The sequence below is a fragment of the Struthio camelus genome, chromosome 3 (genome assembly GCF_040807025.1).
Source record: "Struthio camelus isolate bStrCam1 chromosome 3, bStrCam1.hap1, whole genome shotgun sequence".
Taxonomy (NCBI): Eukaryota; Metazoa; Chordata; class Aves; order Struthioniformes; family Struthionidae; genus Struthio; species Struthio camelus.
The window spans coordinates 127,480,733-127,498,688 of NC_090944.1; positions in this window are offsets into that span (position 1 = coordinate 127,480,733).

Consider the following 17,956-nt stretch of genomic DNA (forward strand, 5'->3'; position numbering starts at 1 on the left):
TATCGCCTCTCGGTTGGAAGATGAAAATCAGTGCTGTTCACAGCTGATTAACTTTCCTTTCTGAAGTTTCCCACAATCACATTTGTGGCTCGGATAGCAAGAGTTTTAGGAAGTGAAATGCTGATCCACTGCTGATTTCGTCATCATTGGAGAAAAAAATATACCATAGTAGCGCTCCTTGGAGAAGCCCCGAATGCAGAGTCTTAAGAGGATGACATTGCTTCTCAGTTGGAAGGTTAACATCAACGCTGTTCACAGCTGATTAACTTTCCTTTCTGAAGTTTCCCACAATCACAATTGTGGCTTGGAAAGCGAGAGTTTTAGAAAGTGACATGCTGATCCACTGCTGATTTCGTCAACATTGGAGGAAAGAAATACCCAAGTAGCAACTCTTTGGAGAATCCTCGAATGCAGAGTCAGAAGAGGATGATATCGTCCCTCAGTTGGAAGATTAACATCAGTGCTGTTCCCAGCTGATTAACTTTCCTTTCTGAAGTTTCCCACTATCACATTTGTGGCTTGGATAGCGAGAGGCTTAGAAAGCGAGAGGCTGATCCACTGCTGATTCCATCTACATTGGAGGAAAGAAATACCCAAGTAGCAACTGCTTGGAGAATCCCTGAATGCAGAGTCTGAAGAGGATGACATCGTCCCTCAGTTGGAAGATGAAAATCAGTGCTGTTCACAGCTGATTAACTTTCCTTTCTGAAGTTTCCCACAATCCCAATGGTGGCTTGGATAGCGAGAGGCTTAGAAAGCGAGAGGCTGATCCACTGCTGATTTCATCAACATTGGAGGAAAGAAATACCCAAATAGCAACTGCTTGGAGAAGCCCCGAATGCAGAGTCGGAAGAGAATGATATCGCGTCTCAGTTGGAAGGTTAACATTAGTGCTGTTCCCAGCTGATTAGCTTTCCTTTCTGAAGTTTCCCACAATCACAATTGTGGCTTGGAAATCTATAGTTTTAGAAAGTGAGATGCTGATCCACTGCTGATTTCGTCAACATTTGAGAAAAAAATATAGCACAGTACCGCTCCTTGGAGACGCCCTGAATGCAGAGTCTGAAGAGGATGACATCGCCTCTCAGTTGGAAGATTAACATCAGTGCTGTTCATAGCTGATTAACTTCACTTTCTAATATTTCCCACAATCACAATTGTGGCTTGGAAATCTATAGTTTTAGAAAGCGAGAGGCTGATCCACTGCTGATTGCCTCAACACTGGAGGAAAGAAATACCCAAGTAGTAACTCCTTAGAGGAGCCCCGAATGCAGAGTCTGAAGAGGATGATATCGCCTCTCAGTTGGAAGATTAACATCAGTGCTGTTCCCAGCTGGTTCACTTTGCTTTCTGAAGTTTCCCCCAAATACATTTGTGGCTTGGATAGTGAGAGGCTTTGAGAGGGAGAGGCTGATCCACTGCTCATTTCCTCAACATTGGAGGAAAGAAATACCCAAGTAGCAACTGCTTGGAGAAGCCCTGAATGCAGAGTCTTAAGAGGATGACATCGTCCCTCAGTTGGAAGATGAAAATCAGTGCTCTTCATAGCTGATTAACTTTCCTTTCTGAAGTTTCCCACAATCACATTTGTGGCTTGGATAGCGAGAGGCTTTGAAAGCGAGAGTCTGATCCGCTGCTGATTTCATCAACATTGGAGGAAAGAAATACGGAAATAGCACCTCCTTGGAGAAGCCGTGAATGCAGAGTCTGAAGAGGATGACATCGCCTCTCAGTTGGAAGATTAACATCAGTGCTGTTCACAGCTGATTAACTTTCCTTTCTGAAATTTCCCACAATCACAATTGTGGCTTGGAAATCTATAGTTTTAGAAAGTGACATGCTGATCCACTGCTGATTTCATCAACATTGGAGGAAAGAGATACCCAAATAGCAACTCCTTGGAGAAGCCCTGAATGAACAGTCTGAAGAGGATGACATCGTCCCTTTAGTTGGTATATTAAAATCAGTGCTGTTCCCAGCTGATTAACTTTCCTTTCTGAAGTTTCCCACAATCACAATTGTGGCTTGGAAAGCGAGAGTTTTAGAAAGTAAAATGCTGATCCACTGCTGATTTCGTCAACATTGAAGGAAAGAAATAGTAAAGTAACAACTGCTTGGAGAAGCCCCGAATGCAGAGTCTGAAGAGGATGACACGGTCTCTCAGTTGGAAGATTAACATCAGTGCTCTTCACAGCTGATTAACTTTCCTTTCTGAAGTTTCCCCGAATCACCTTTGTGCCTTGGATAGCGAGAGGCTTAGCAAGCGAGAGGCTGATCCACTGCTGATTTTGTCAACATTGGAGAAAAAAATATAGCATAGTACCGCTCCTTGGAGAAGCCCCGAATGCAGAGTCTGAAGAGGATGATATCGCGTCTCAGTTGGACGATTAACATCAGTGCTCTTCACAGCTGATTAACTTTCCTTTCTGAAGTTTCCCACAATCACAATGGTGGCTTGGAAAGCGAGAGTTTTAGAAAGTGAGATGCTGATCCACTGCTGATTTCGTCAACATTGGAGGAAAGAAATACCCAAGTAGCAACTCGTTGGAGAATCCCCGAATGCAGAGTCTGAAGAGGATGATATCGTCCCTCAGTTGGAAGATTAACATCAGTGCTGTTCACAGCTGATTAACTTTCCTTTCTGAAGTTTCCCACAATCACAATGGTGGCTTGGATAGTGAGAGGCTTAGCAAGCAAGAGGCTGATCCACTGCTGATTTCGTCAACATTTGAGAAAAAAATATAGCACAGTACCGCTCCTTGGAGAAGCCCCGAATGCAGAGTCTGAAGAGGATGACATCGCCTCTCAGTTGGAAGATTAACATCAGTGCTGTTCACAGCTGATTAACTTTCCTTCCTGAAGTTTCCCACAATCACATTTGTGGCTTGGAAAGCGATAGGCTTTGAAAGCGAGAGGCTGATCCACTGCTGATTTCATCAACATTGGAGGAAAGAAATACCCAAGTAGCAACTCCTTGGAGAAGCCCTGAATGCAGATTCTTAAGAGGATGATATCGCCTCTCAGTTGGAAGATTAACATCAGTGCTGTTCACAGCTGATTAACTTTCCTTTCTGAAGTTTCCCCGAATCACATTTGTGGCTTGGATAGCGAGAGGCTTTGAAAGCGGAAGGCTGATCCACTGCTGATTTCCTCAACATTGGAGGAAAGAAATACCCAAGTAGCAACTGCTTGGAGAAGTCCCGAATGCAGAGTCTGAAGAGGATGACATCGCCTCTCAGTTGGAAGATTAACATCAGTGCTGTTCACAGCTGGTTCATTTTCCTTTCTGAAGTTTCCCACTATCACATTTGTGGCTTGGATAGCGAGAGGCTTAGAAAGCGAGAGGCTGATCCACTGCTGATTTCATCAACATTGGAGAAAAAAATATACCATAGTAGCGCTCCTTGGAGAAGCCCCGAATGCAGAGTCTTAAGAGGATGACATTGCTTCTCAGTTGGAAGGTTAACATCAACGCTGTTCACAGCTGATTAACTTTCCTTTCTGAAGTTTCCCACAATCACAATTGTGGCTTGGAAAGCGAGAGTTTTAGAAAGTGACATGCTGATCCACTGCTGATTTCGTCAACATTGGAGGAAAGAAATACCCAAGTAGCAACTCTTTGGAGAATCCCCGAATGCAGAGTCTGAAGAGGATGATATCGTCCCTCAGTTGGAAGATTAACATCAGTGCTGTTCCCAGCTGATTAGCTTTCCTTTCTGAAGTTTCCCACAATCACAATGGTGGCTTGGATAGTGAGAGGCTTAGCAAGCAAGAGGCTGATCCACTGCTGATTTCGTCAACATTTGAGAAAAAAATATAGCACAGTACCGCTCCTTGGAGAAGCCCCGAATGCAGAGTCTGAAGAGGATGACATCGCCTCTCAGTTGGAAGATTAACATCAGTGCTGTTCACAGCTGATTAACTTTCCTTTCTGAAGTTTCCCACAATCACGTTTGTGGCTTGGATAGCGAGAGGCTTTGAGAGCGAGAGGCTGATCCACTGCTGATTTCCTCAACATTGGAGGAAAGAAATACCCAAGTAGCAACTCGTTGGAGAAGCCCTGAATGCAGAGTCTGAAGAGGATGACACGGTCTCTCAGTTGGAAGATTAACATCAGTGCTGTTCACAGCTGATTAGCTTTCCTTTCTGAAGTTTCCCACAATCACAATGGTGGCTTGGAAATCTATAGATTTACAAAGCGAGAGCCTGACCCTCTGCTGATTTCATGAACATTGGAGGAAAGAGATACCCAAATAGGAACTGCTTGGAGAAGCCCTGAATGCAGAGTCTGAAGAGGATGACATCGCCTCTCAGTTGGAAAAATTAACATCAACGCTGTTCACAGCTGATTAACTTTCCTTTCTGAAGTTTCCCACAATCACAATTGTGGCTTGGATAGCGAGAGGCTTAGAAAGCGAGAGGCTGATCCACTGCTGATTTCATCAACATTGGAGGACAAAACTAGCAAAGTAGCAACTGCTTGGAGAAGCCCTGAATGCAGAGTCGGAAGAGGATGACATCGTCCCTTAGTTGGTATATTAAAATCAGTACTGTTCCCAGCTGATTAACTTTCCTTTCTGAAGTTTCCCACAATCACAATTGTGGCTTGGATAGCGAGAGGCTTTGAAAGCGAGAGGCTGTTCCACTGCTGATTTCATCAATATTGGAGGACAAAACTAGCAAAGTAGCATCTCCTTGGAGAAGCCCCGAATGCAGAGTCTTAAGAGGATGACATTGCTTCTCAGTTGGAAGGTTAACATCAACGCTGTTCACAGCTGATTAACTTTCCTTTCTGAAGTTTCCCACAATCACAACTGTGGCTTGGAAATCTATAGTTTTAGAAAGTGAGAGGCTGATCCACTGCTGATTTCGTCAACATTGGAGGAAAGAAATACCCAAGTAGCAACTGCTTGGAGAATCCCCGAATGCAGAGTCTGAAGAGGATGACATCGCCTCTCAGTTGGAAGATTAACATCAGTGCTGTTCACAGCTGATTAACTTTCCTTTCTGAAGTTTCCCACAATCACATTTGTGGCTTGGAAAGCGAGAGTTTTAGAAAGTGAGATGCTGATCCACTGCTGATTTCGTCAACATTGGAGGAAAGAAATACCCAAGTAGCAACTCCTTGGAGAAGCCGCGAATGCAGAGTCTTAAGAGGATGACATCGCCTCTCAGTTGGAAGATTAACATCAGTGCTGTTCCCAGCTGATTAACTTTCCTTTCTGAAGTTTCCCACAATCACAATGGTGGCTTGGAAATCTATAGTTTTACAAAGCGAGAGCCTGACCCTCTGCTGATTTCATGAACATTGGAGGAAAGAGATACCCAAATAGGAACTGCTTGGAGAAGCCCTGAATGCAGAGTCTGAAGAGGATGACATCGCCTCTCAGTTGGAAAAATTAACATCAACGCTGTTCACAGCTGATTAACTTTCCTTTCTGAAGTTTCCCACAATCACAATTGTGGCTTGGATAGCGAGAGGCTTAGAAAGCGAGAGGCTGATCCACTGCTGATTTCATCAACATTGGAGGACAAAACTAGCAAAGTAGCAACTGCTTGGAGAAGCCCTGAATGCAGAGTCGGAAGAGGATGACATCGTCCCTTAGTTGGTATATTAAAATCAGTGCTGTTCCCAGCTGATTAACTTTCCTTTCTGAAGTTTCCCACAATCACAATTGTGGCTTGGAAAGCGAGAGTTTTAGAAAGTGAAATGCTGATCCAGTGCTGATTTCGTCAACATTGAAGGAAAGAAATAGTAAAGTAGCAACTGCTTGGAGAAGCCCCGAATGCAGAGTCTGAAGAGGATGACACGGTCTCTCAGTTGGAAGATTAACATCAGTGCTGTTCCCAGCTGATTAACTTTCCTTTCTGAAGTTTCCCCGAATCACATTTGTGGCTTGGATACTGAGAGGCTTTGAAAGCGAGAGGCTGATCCACTGCTGATTTCGTCAACATTGGAGGAAAGAAATACCCAAGTAGCAACTCCTTGGAGAATCCCCGAATGCAGAGTCTGAAGAGGATGATATCGTCCCTCAGTTGGAAGATTAACATCAGTGCTGTTCCCAGCTGATTAACTTTCCTTTCTGAAGTTTCCCACAATCACATTTGTGGCTTGGATAGTGAGAGGCTTAGCAAGCAAGAGGCTGATCCACTGCTGATTTCGTCAACATTGGAGAAAAAAATATAGCACAGTACCGCTCCTTGGAGAAGCCCCGAATGCAGAGTCTGAAGAGGATGACATCGCCTCTCAGTTGGAAGATTAACATCAGTGCTGTTCACAGCTGATTAACTTTCCTTTCTGAAGTTTCCCACCATCACGTTTGTGGCTTGGATAGCGAGAGGCTTTGAGAGCGAGAGGCTGATCCACTGCTGATTTCCTCAACATTGGAGGAAAGAAATACCCAAGTAGCAACTCGTTGGAGAAGCCCTGAATGCAGAGTCTGAAGAGGATGACACGGTCTCTCAGTTGGAAGATTAACATCAGTGCTGTTCACAGCTGATTAGCTTTCCTTTCTGAAGTTTCCCACAATCACAATTGTGGCTTGGATAGCGAGAGGCTTAGAAAGCGAGAGGCTGATCCACTGCTGATTTCGTCAGCATTGGAGAAAAAAATATACCATAGTAGCGCTCCTTGGAGAAGCCCCGAATGCAGAGTCTTAAGAGGATGACATTGCTTCTCAGTTGGAAGGTTAACATCAACGCTGTTCACAGCTGATTAACTTTCCTTTCTGAAGTTTCCCACAATCACAATTGTGGCTTGGAAAGCGAGAGTTTTAGAAAGTGACATGCTGATCCACTGCTGATTTCGTCAACATTGGAGGAAAGAAATACCCAAGTAGCAACTCTTTGGAGAATCCCCGAATGCAGAGTCTGAAGAGGATGATATCGTCCCTCAGTTGGAAGATTAACATCAGTGCTGTTCACAGCTGATTAACTTTCCTTTCTGAAGTTTCCCACAATCACATTTGTGGCTTGGAAAGCGAGAGTTTTAGAAAGTGAGATGCTGATCCACTGCTGATTTCGTCAACATTGGAGGAAAGAAATACCCAAGTAGCAACTCCTTGGAGAAGCCCTGAATTCAGAGTCTTAAGAGGATGACATCGCCTCTCAGTTGGAAGATTAACATCAGTGCTGTTCCCAGCTGATTAACTTTCCTTTCTGAAGTTTCCCACAATCACAATGGTGGCTTGGAAATCTATAGTTTTACAAAGCGAGAGCCTGATCCTCTGCTGATTTCATCAACATTGGAGGAAAGAGATACCCAAATAGGAACTGCTTGGAGAAGCCCTGAATGCAGAGTCTGAAGAGGATGACATCGCCTCTCAGTTGGAAAAATTAACATCAGTGCTGTTTACAGCTGATGAACTTCCCTTTTTACAAATTTCCCACAATCACCTTTGTGGCTTGGATAGTGAGAGGCTTTGAAAGCGAGAGGCTGTTCCACTGCTGATTTCATCAACATTGGAGGACAAAACTAGCAAAGTAGCAACTGCTTGGAGAAGCCCCAAATGCAGAGTCTGAAGAGGATGATATTGCCTCTCAGTTGGAAGATTAACATCAATGCTCTTCACAGCTGATTAACTTTCCTTTCTGAAGTTTCCCACAATCACAATTGTGGCTTGGAAAGCGAGAGTTTTAGAAAGTGAAATGCTGATCCACTGCTGATTTCGTCAACATTGAAGGAAAGAAATAGTAAAGTAGCAACTGCTTGGAGAAGCCCCGAATGCAGAGTCTGAAGAGGATGACACGGTCTCTCAGTTGGAAGATTAACATCAGTGCTGTTCCCAGCTGATTAACTTTCCTTTCTGAAGTTTCCCCGAATCACATTTGTGGCTTGGATACTGAGAGGCTTTGAAAGCGAGAGGCTGATCCACTGCTGATTTCGTCAACATTGGAGAAAAAAATATACCATAGTAGCGCTCCTTGGAGAAGCCCCGAATGCAGAGTCTTAAGAGGATGACATCGCCTCTCAGTTGGAAGATTAACATCAGTGCTGTTCCCAGCTGATTAACTTTCCTTTCTGAAGTTTCCCAAAATCACAATGGTGGCTTGGAAATCTATAGTTTTACAAAGCGAGAGCCTGACCCTCTGCTGATTTCATGAACATTGGAGGAAAGAGATACCCAAATAGGAACTGCTTGGAGAAGCCCTGAATGCAGAGTCTGAAGAGGATGACATCGCCTCTCAGTTGGAAAAATTAACATCAACGCTGTTCACAGCTGATTAACTTTCCTTTCTGAAGTTTCCCACAATCACAATTGTGGCTTGGATAGCGAGAGGCTTAGAAAGCGAGAGGCTGATCCACTGCTGATTTCATCAACATTGGAGGACAAAACTAGCAAAGTAGCAACTGCTTGGAGAAGCCCTGAATGCAGAGTCGGAAGAGGATGACATCGTCCCTTAGTTGGTATATTAAAATCAGTGCTGTTCCCAGCTGATTAACTTTCCTTTCTGAAGTTTCCCACAATCACAATTGTGGCTTGGAAAGCGAGAGTTTTAGAAAGTGAAATGCTGATCCACTGCTGATTTCGTCAACATTGAAGGAAAGAAATAGTAAAGTAGCAACTGCTTGGAGAAGCCCCGAATGCAGAGTCTGAAGAGGATGACACGGTCTCTCAGTTGGAAGATTAACATCAGTGCTGTTCCCAGCTGATTAACTTTCCTTTCTGAAGTTTCCCCGAATCACATTTGTGGCTTGGATACTGAGAGGCTTTGAAAGCGAGAGGCTGATCCACTGCTGATTTCGTCAACATTGGAGGAAAGAAATACCCAAGTAGCAACTCCTTGGAGAATCCCCGAATGCAGAGTCTGAAGAGGATGACATCGCCTCTCAGTTGGAAGATTAACATCAGTGCTGTTCACAGCTGATTAACTTTCCTTTCTGAAGTTTCCCACAATCACATTTGTGGCTTGGATAGTGAGAGGCTTAGCAAGCAAGAGGCTGATCCACTGCTGATTTCGTCAACATTGGAGAAAAAAATATAGCACAGTACCGCTCCTTGGAGAAGCCCCGAATGCAGAGTCTGAAGAGGATGACATCGCCTCTCAGTTGGAAGATTAACATCAGTGCTGTTCCCAGCTGATTAACTTTCCTTTCTGAAGTTTCCCACCATCACGTTTGTGGCTTGGATAGCGAGAGGCTTTGAGAGGGAGAGGCTGATCCACTGCTGATTTCCTCAACATTGGAGGAAAGAAATACCCAAGTAGCAACTCGTTGGAGAAGCCCTGAATGCAGAGTCTGAAGAGGATGACACGGTCTCTCAGTTGGAAGATTAACATCAGTGCTGTTCACAGCTGATTAGCTTTCCTTTCTGAAGTTTCCCACAATCACAATTGTGGCTTGGATCGCGAGAGGCTTAGAAAGCGAGAGGCTGATCCACTGCTGATTTCGTCAACATTGGAGAAAAAAATATACCATAGTAGCGCTCCTTGGAGAAGCCCCGAATGCAGAGTCTTAAGAGGATGACATTGCTTCTCAGTTGGAAGGTTAACATCAACGCTGTTCACAGCTGATTAACTTTCCTTTCTGAAGTTTCCCACAATCACAATTGTGGCTTGGAAAGCGAGAGTTTTAGAAAGTGACATGCTGATCCACTGCTGATTTCGTCAACATTGGAGGAAAGAAATACCCAAGTAGCAACTCCTTGGAGAAGCCCTGAATGCAGAGTCTTAAGAGGATGACATCGCCTCTCAGTTGGAAGATTAACATCAGTGCTGTTCCCAGCTGATTAACTTTCCTTTCTGAAGTTTCCCACAATCACAATGGTGGCTTGGAAATCTATAGTTTTACAAAGCGAGAGCCTGATCCTCTGCTGATTTCATGAACATTGGAGGAAAGAGATACCCAAATAGGAACTGCTTGGAGAAGCCCTGAATGCAGAGTCTGAAGAGGATGACATCGCCTCTCAGTTGGAAAAATTAACATCAGTGCTGTTTACAGCTGATTAACTTCCCTTTCTACAAATTTCCCACAATCACCTTTGTGGCTTGGATAGTGAGAGGCTTTGAAAGCGAGAGGCTGTTCCACTGCTGATTTCATCAACATTGGAGGACAAAACTAGCAAAGTAGCAACTGCTTGGAGAAGCCCCAAATGCAGAGTCTGAAGAGGATGATATTGCCTCTCAGTTGGAAGATTAACATCAATGCTCTTCACAGCTGATTAACTTTCCTTTCTGAAGTTTCCCACAATCACAATTGTGGCTTGGAAAGCGAGAGTTTTAGAAAGTGAAATGCTGATCCACTGCTGATTTCGTCAACATTGAAGGAAAGAAATAGTAAAGTAGCAACTGCTTGGAGAAGCCCCGAATGCAGAGTCTGAAGAGGATGACACGGTCTCTCAGTTGGAAGATTAACATCAGTGCTGTTCCCAGCTGATTAACTTTCCTTTCTGAAGTTTCCCCGAATCACATTTGTGGCTTGGATACTGAGAGGCTTTGAAAGCGAGAGGCTGATCCACTGCTGATTTCGTCAACATTGGAGGAAAGAAATACCCAAGTAGCAACTCCTTGGAGAATCCCCGAATGCAGAGTCTGAAGAGGATGATATCGTCCCTCAGTTGGAAGATTAACATCAGTGCTGTTCCCAGCTGATTAACTTTCCTTTCTGAAGTTTCCCACAATCACATTTGTGGCTTGGATAGTGAGAGGCTTAGCAAGCAAGAGGCTGATCCACTGCTGATTTCGTCAACATTGGAGAAAAAAATATAGCACAGTACCGCTCCTTGGAGAAGCCCCGAATGCAGAGTCTGAAGAGGATGACATCGCCTCTCAGTTGGAAGATTAACATCAGTGCTGTTCACAGCTGATTAACTTTCCTTTCTGAAGTTTCCCACTATCACATTTGTGGCTTGGAAAGCGATAGGCTTTGAAAGCGAGAGGCTGATCCACTGCTGATTTCATGAACATTGGAGGAAAGAAATACCCAAGTAGCAACTCGTTGGAGAAGCCCTGAATGCAGAGTCTGAAGAGGATGACACGGTCTCTCAGTTGGAAGATTAACATCAGTGCTGTTCCCAGCTGATTAGCTTTCCTTTCTGAAGTTTCCCCGAATCACATTTGTGGCTTGGATAGCGAGAGGCTTAGAAAGCGAGAGGCTGATCCACTGCTGATTTCGTCAGCATTGGAGAAAAAAATATACCATAGTAGCGCTCCTTGGAGAAGCCCCGAATGCAGAGTCTTAAGAGGATGACATTGCTTCTCAGTTGGAAGGTTAACATCAACGCTGTTCACAGCTGATTAACTTTCCTTTCTGAAGTTTCCCACAATCACAATTGTGGCTTGGAAAGCGAGAGTTTTAGAAAGTGACATGCTGATCCACTGCTGATTTCGTCAACATTGGAGGAAAGAAATACCCAAGTAGCAACTCGTTGGAGAATCCCCGAATGCAGAGTCTGAAGAGGATGATATCGTCCCTCAGTTGGAAGATTAACATCAGTGCTGTTCACAGCTGATTAACTTTCCTTTCTGAAGTTTCCCACAATCACAATGGTGGCTTGGAAAGCGATAGGCTTTGAAAGCGAGAGGCTGATCCTCTGCTGATTTCGTCAACATTGGAGGAAAGAAATACCCAAGTACCAACTCCTTGGAGAAGCCCTGAATGCAGAGTCTTAAGAGGATGACATCGCCTCTCAGTTGGAAGATTAACATCAGTGCTCTTCACAGCTGATTCGCTTTCCTTTCTGAAGTTTCCCCGAATCACATTTGTGGCTTGGATAGCGAGAGGCTTAGAAAGCGAGAGGCTGATCCACTGCTGATTTCGTCAACATTGGAAAAAAAATATACCATAGTAGCGCTCCTTGGAGAAGCCCTGAATGCAGAGTCTTAAGAGGATGACATTGCTTCTCAGTTGGAAGGTTAACATCAGTGCTGTTCACAGCTGATTAACTTTCCGTTCTGAAGTTTCCCACAATCACAATTGTGGCTTGGAAAGCGAGAGTTTTAGAAAGTGAGATGCTGATCCACTGCTGATTTCGTCAACATTGGAGGAAAGAAATACCCAAGTAGCAACTCGTTGGAGAATCCTCGAATGCAGAGTCTGAAGAGGATGACATCGCCTCTCAGTTGGAAGATTAACATCAGTGCTGTTCCCAGCTGATTAACTTTCCTTTCTGAAGTTTCCCACAATCACATTTGTGGCTTGGATAGCGATAGGCTTTGAAAGCGAGAGGCTGATCCACTGCTGATTTCGTCAACATTGGAGGAAAGAAATACCCAAGTAGCAACTCGTTGGGAAGCCGTGCATGCAGAGTCTGAAGAGGATGATATCGCCTCTCAGTTGGAAGATGAAAATCAGTGCTGTTCACAGCTGATTAGCTTTCCTTTCTGAAGTTTCCCACTATCACATTTGTGGCTTGGATAGCGAGAGGCTTAGAAAGCGAGAGGCTGATCCACTGCTGATTTCGTCAACATTGGAGAAAAAAATATACCATAGTAGCGCTCCTTGGAGAAGCCCCGAATGAAGAGTCTTAAGAGGATGACATTGCTTCTCAGTTGGAAGGGTAACATCAACGCTGTTCACAGCTGATTAACTTTCCTTCCTGAAGTTTCCCACAATCACAATTGTGGCTTGGAAAGCGAGAGTTTTAGAAAGTGACATGCTGATCCACTGCTGATTTCGTCAACATTGGAGGAAAGAAATACCCCAGTAGCAACTCCTTGGAGAAGCCCTGAATGCAGAGTCTGAAGAGGATGATCTCGCCTCTCAGTTGGAAGATTAACATCAGTGCTGTTCCCAGCTGGTTCACTTTGCTTTCTGAAGTTTCCCCGAAATACATTTGTGGCTTGGATAGTGAGAGGCTTTGAGAGGGAGAGGCTGATCCACTGCTGATTTCATCAACATTGGAGGAAAGAGGTACTGAAGTAGCAACTGCTTGGAGAAGCCCCGAATGCAGAGTGTGATGAGAATGACATTGCCTCTCGGTTGGAAGATGAAAAGCAATGCTGTTCACAGCTGATTAACTTTCCTTTCTGAAGTTTCCCACAATCACAATGGTGGCTTGGAAATCTATAGTTTTACAAAGCGAGAGGCTGATCCACTGCTGATTTCGTCAACATTGGAGGAAAGAAATACCCAAGTAGCAACTCCTTGGAGAAGCCCCGAATGCAGAGTTTGAAGAGGATGATATCGCCTCTCAGTTGGAAGATTAACATCAGTGCTGTTCACAGCTGATTAACTTTCCTTTCTGAAGTTTCCCACAATCACATTTGTGGCTTGGATAGTGAGAGGCTTTGAAAGCGAGAGGCTGTTCCACTGCTGATTTCATCAACATTGGAGGACAAAACTAGCAAAATAGCATCTCCTTGGAGAAGCCCTGAATGCAGAGTCTGAAGAGGATGACACGGTCTCTCAGTTGGAAGATTAACATCAGTGCTGTTCCCAGCTGATCAGCTTTCCTTTCTGAAGTTTTCCACAATCACATTGGCGGTTTGGATAGTGAGAGGCTTTGAGAGCGAGAGGCTGATCCACTGCTGATTTCATCAACATTGGAGGAAAGAAATACCCAAGTAGCAACTGCTTGGAGAAGCCCTGAATGCAGAGTCTGAAGAGGATGACATCGCCTCTCAGTTGGAAGATGAAAAGCAATGCTGTTCACAGCTGATTAACTTTCCTTTCTGAAGTTTCCCACTATCACATTTGTGGCTTGGATAGCGAGAGGCTTTGAAAGCGAGAGGCTGATCCACTGCTGATTTCCTCAACATTGGAGGAAAGAAATACCCAAGTAGCAACTCCTTGGAGAAGCCCCGAATGCAGAGTCTGAAGAGGATGATATCGCCTCTCAGTTGGAAGATTAACATCAATGCTCTTCACAGCTGATTAACTTTCCTTTCTGAAGTTTCCCCGAATCACATTTGTGGCTCGGATAGCGAGAGGCTTTGAAAGCGGAAGGCTGATCCACTGCTGATTTCATCAACATTGGAGGAAAGAAATACCCAAGTAGCAACTGCTTGGAGAAGTCCCGAATGCAGAGTCTGAAGAGGATGACATCGCCTCTCAGTTGGAAGATTAACATCAGTGCTGTTCACAGCTGGTTCATTTTCCTTTCTGAAGTTTCCCACTATCACATTTGTGGCTTGGATAGCGAGAGGCTTAGAAAGCGAGAGGCTGATCCACTGCTGATTTCGTCAGCATTGGAGAAAAAAATATACCATAGTAGCGCTCCTTGGAGAAGCCCCGAATGCAGAGTCTTAAGAGGATGACATTGCTTCTCAGTTGGAAGGTTAACATCAACGCTGTTCACAGCTGATTAACTTTCCTTTCTGAAGTTTCCCACAATCACAATTGTGGCTTGGAAAGCGATAGTTTTAGAAAGTGAGATGCTGATCCACTGCTGATTTCCTCAACATTGGAGGAAAGAAATACCCAAGTAGCAACTCTTTGGAGAATCCTCGAATGCAGAGTCAGAAGAGGATGATATCGTCCCTCAGTTGGAAGATTAACATCAGTGCTGTTCCCAGCTGATTAACTTTCCTTTCTGAAGTTTCCCACAATCACAATGGTGGCTTGGATAGTGAGAGGCTTAGCAAGCAAGAGGCTGATCCACTGCTGATTTCATCAACATTTGAGAAAAAAATATAGCATAGTACCGCTCCTTGGAGAATCCCTGAATGCAGAGTCTTAGGAGGATGACATCGCCTCTCAGTTGGAAGATTAACATCAGTGCTCTTCACAGCTGATTAGCTTTCCTTTCTGAAGTTTCCCACTATCACATTTGTGGCTTGGATAGCGATAGGCTTTGAAAGCGAGAGGCTGATCCACTGCTGATTTCGTCAACATTGGAGGAAAGAAATACCCAAGTAGCAACTCCTTGGGAAGCCGTGAATGCAGAGTCTGAAGAGGATGATATCGCCTCTCAGTTGGAAGATGAAAATCAGTGCTGTTCACAGCTGATTAACTTTCCTTTCTGAAGTTTCCCCGAATCACATTTGTGGCTCGGATAGCGAGAGGCTTTGACAGCGGAAGGCTGATCCACTGCTGATTTCCTCAACATTGGAGGAAAGAAATACCCAAGTAGCAACTCCTTGGAGAAGTCCCGAATGCAGAGTCTGAAGAGGATGACATCGCCTCTCAGTTGGAAGATTAACATCAGTGCTCTTCACAGCTGATTAGCTTTCCTTTCTGAAGTTTCCCACTATCACATTTGTGGCTTGGATAGCGAGAGGCTTAGGAAGCGAGAGGCTGATCCACTGCTGATTTCGTCAACATTGGAGAAAAAAATATACCATAGTAGCGCTCCTTGGAGAAGCCCCGAATGCAGAGTCTTAAGAGGATGACATTGCTTCTCAGTTGGAAGGTTAACATCAACGCTGTTCACAGCTGATTAACTTTCCTTTCTGAAGTTTCCCACAATCACAATTGTGGCTTGAAAAGCGAGAGTTTTAGAAAGTGAAATGCTGATCCACTGCTGATTTCGTCAACATTGAAGGAAAGAAATAGTAAAGTAGCAACTCCTTGGAGAAGCCCTGAATGCAAAGTCTGAAGAGGATGACATCGCCTCTCAGTTGGAAGATTAACATCAGTGCTGTTCCCAGCTGATTAACTTTCCTTTCTGAAGTTTCCCACAATCACAATGGTGGCTTGGAAATCTATAGTTTTACAAAGCGAGAGCCTGATCCTCTGCTGATTTCATGAACATTGGAGGAAAGAGATACCCAAATAGGAACTGCTTGGAGAAGCCCTGAATGCAGAGTCTGAAGAGGATGACATCGCCTCTCAGTTGGAAAAATTAACATCAGTGCTGTTTACAGCTGATTAACTTCCCTTTCTACAAATTTCCCACAATCACCTTTGTGGCTTGGATAGTGAGAGGCTTTGAAAGCGAGAGGCTGTTCCACTGCTGATTTCATCAACATTGGAGGACAAAACTAGCAAAGTAGCAACTGCTTGGAGAAGCCCCAAATGCAGAGTCTGAAGAGGATGATATTGCCTCTCAGTTGGAAGATTAACATCAATGCTCTTCACAGCTGATTAACTTTCCTTTCTGAAGTTTCCCACAATCACAATTGTGGCTTGGAAAGCGAGAGTTTTAGAAAGTGAAATGCTGATCCACTGCTGATTTCGTCAACATTGAAGGAAAGAAATAGTAAAGTAGCAACTGCTTGGAGAAGCCCCGAATGCAGAGTCTGAAGAGGATGACATCGCCTCTCAGTTGGAAGATTAACATCAGTGGTGTTCACAGCTGATTAACTTTCCTTTCTGAAGTTTCCCACAATCACATTTGTGGCTTGGATACTGAGAGGCTTTGAAAGCGAGAGGCTGATCCACTGCTGATTTCGTCAACATTGGAGGAAAGAAATACCCAAGTAGCAACTCCTTGGAGAATCCCCGAATGCAGAGTCTGAAGAGGATGATATCGTCCCTCAGTTGGAAGATTAACATCAGTGCTGTTCCCAGCTGATTAACTTTCCTTTCTGAAGTTTCCCACAATCACATTTGTGGCTTGGATAGTGAGAGGCTTAGCAAGCAAGAGGCTGATCCACTGCTGATTTCGTCAACATTGGAGAAAAAAATATAGCACAGTACCGCTCCTTGGAGAAGCCCCGAATGCAGAGTCTGAAGAGGATGACATCGCCTCTCAGTTGGAAGATTAACATCAGTGCTGTTCACAGCTGATTAACTTTCCTTTCTGAAGTTTCCCACTATCACATTTGTGGCTTGGAAAGCGATAGGCTTTGAAAGCGAGAGGCTGATCCACTGCTGATTTCATGAACATTGGAGGAAAGAAATACCCAAGTAGCAACTCGTTGGAGAAGCCCTGAATGCAGAGTCTGAAGAGGATGACACGGTCTCTCAGTTGGAAGATTAACATCAGTGCTGTTCCCAGCTGATTAGCTTTCCTTTCTGAAGTTTCCCCGAATCACATTTGTGGCTTGGATAGCGAGAGGCTTAGAAAGCGAGAGGCTGATCCACTGCTGATTTCGTCAGCATTGGAGAAAAAAATATACCATAGTAGCGCTCCTTGGAGAAGCCCCGAATGCAGAGTCTTAAGAGGATGACATTGCTTCTCAGTTGGAAGGTTAACATCAACGCTGTTCACAGCTGATTAACTTTCCTTTCTGAAGTTTCCCACAATCACATTTGTGGCTTGGAAAGCGAGAGTTTTAGAAAGTGACATGCTGATCCACTGCTGATTTCGTCAACATTGGAGGAAAGAAATACCCAAGTAGCAACTCGTTGGAGAATCCCCGAATGCAGAGTCTGAAGAGGATGATATCGTCCCTCAGTTGGAAGATTAACATCAGTGCTGTTCACAGCTGATTAACTTTCCTTTCTGAAGTTTCCCACAATCACAATGGTGGCTTGGAAAGCGATAGGCTTTGAAAGCGAGAGGCTGATCCTCTGCTGATTTCGTCAACATTGGAGGAAAGAAATACCCAAGTACCAACTCCTTGGAGAAGCCCTGAATGCAGAGTCTTAAGAGGATGACATCGCCTCTCAGTTGGAAGATTAACATCAGTGCTCTTCACAGCTGATTCGCTTTCCTTTCTGAAGTTTCCCCGAATCACATTTGTGGCTTGGATAGCGAGAGGCTTAGAAAGCGAGAGGCTGATCCACTGCTGATTTCGTCAACATTGGAAAAAAAATATACCATAGTAGCGCTCCTTGGAGAAGCCCTGAATGCAGAGTCTTAAGAGGATGACATTGCTTCTCAGTTGGAAGGTTAACATCAGTGCTGTTCACAGCTGATTAACTTTCCGTTCTGAAGTTTCCCACAATCACAATTGTGGCTTGGAAAGCGAGAGTTTTAGAAAGTGAGATGCTGATCCACTGCTGATTTCGTCAACATTGGAGGAAAGAAATACCCAAGTAGCAACTCGTTGGAGAATCCTCGAATGCAGAGTCTGAAGAGGATGACATCGCCTCTCAGTTGGAAGATTAACATCAGTGCTGTTCCCAGCTGATTAACTTTCCTTTCTGAAGTTTCCCACAATCACATTTGTGGCTTGGATAGCGATAGGC